Genomic DNA, 1,376 nt, shown 5'->3' with positions numbered 1-1,376 from the left:
AGAGCACTTTTCAATTCCTCATCTCTACGTAACGTACCTATTTTGTTCATTGCCCTCCTCACCCCGAGAATGTCCATCCCATGATGTGGGGGACATTTGTCTGTCTCATTCGCAGATGCCCATCACAGGGCGGGGCACATGGTGGCCTCACTCCGCGTTCGTTGAGTGAATAAGTGAGTGGAATGGACACAAAGATTATCTCGGGGCTGTAAGTTCCTCTGATGTTGAGTATCCACCTGGAACATTCATGCCTGGTGGGAACTTGTCCATGTTCTCTTTCCAGAAAGCCAGCTGAGGTGGCCAGAGCAGACTCCCTTGACAGGTGGCCACACCCACGTGGATTTTAAAGCTGAACCTTGAACTCGCCCTTCCCGTTTTCTAAGTGACTTTCTGGAGCTCACAGGACCCAGGGACCCGAGGATCCCGACCAAGCAGGCTCCTGACGACCCATTTTGCAGAGGGGAACACTGAGATGCTGAGACATCCAGCGACCCTCCCTCTGCGGCCGGCACCTCTGAGGTGGAACATGTCTCCGGGGACGCAGCTCATGGCCTTTCACTCCATCGTCGGCCTCTGTTGCCAGGCAGCTTCTGAGAACTGGCTTTCCTGCCCGGAGTTGCCAAGGAAATACTAAATCCCGGTGGGCTGGGCCTGGGGTGTATTTTGACTTCCCGGGAAAGGCTGTCTGGTCGCCTGCACTGTGCTTTGATCTGCCTCCTCCCCTGTCCCTGTGCTCACTCTCTCTGCACCCCTTCACTCTCCCTCTCTCTCTTTCTTCTCTAGTTTCACCCTGTGCTGGAGGCAGAAGACCCCGAGGTTTCTGAGCGAGGCCCATGGATGTCGAAGTCTTCCTGAGTCCCAGACCCCATGTTCTCCTCCCGTGGTCATTATGATGCCCTGCGCGACGGTGGCTCAGGGCCCCCAGATCCGGCCCCCCTGGGCCCACCCAGCGCCTTGCAGGTCACACGGTCCCACCGGATGAGCGGCAGCTGCGAGGGGCCCCCTCTGAAGCGGCGGGGTGGCCTGGTGGACCACCGGGATGTCATCTTGGCCCACCAGGCGCACAAAATCCACAGCACCCCCCAGGCCAGGAGGAAGGAATGGGAGTGAGTATGCACGGGGTGGATGGCCAGCCCCAGCCCTGGGCAGGGACCCGGGGTACGGGGCCATACGAGGGGTCTCTTGAGGTCAGATACAGCTCATTTCTCACAAATTTTGGGGGGAGGGGGCGGGCGGGTGCTTGCGACTAGAACACATTCATAAGCTGTGCTGGCTGCTGATACCTCAAATTCCTTCCCTGTCTGTGATGATATCAGCTGCTTAGCCCCGTAGGAGCCTCGGGGCATCTCATGGTATCGCAGCAAAGGGGTTAATGG

Source organism: Myotis lucifugus, unplaced genomic scaffold (assembly GCF_000147115.1).
Source record: "Myotis lucifugus unplaced genomic scaffold, Myoluc2.0 scaffold_310, whole genome shotgun sequence".
Lineage (NCBI taxonomy): Eukaryota > Metazoa > Chordata > Mammalia > Chiroptera > Vespertilionidae > Myotis > Myotis lucifugus.
The sequence above is the reverse complement of the archived record's forward strand: the minus strand, read 5'-3'. Positions refer to the sequence as shown.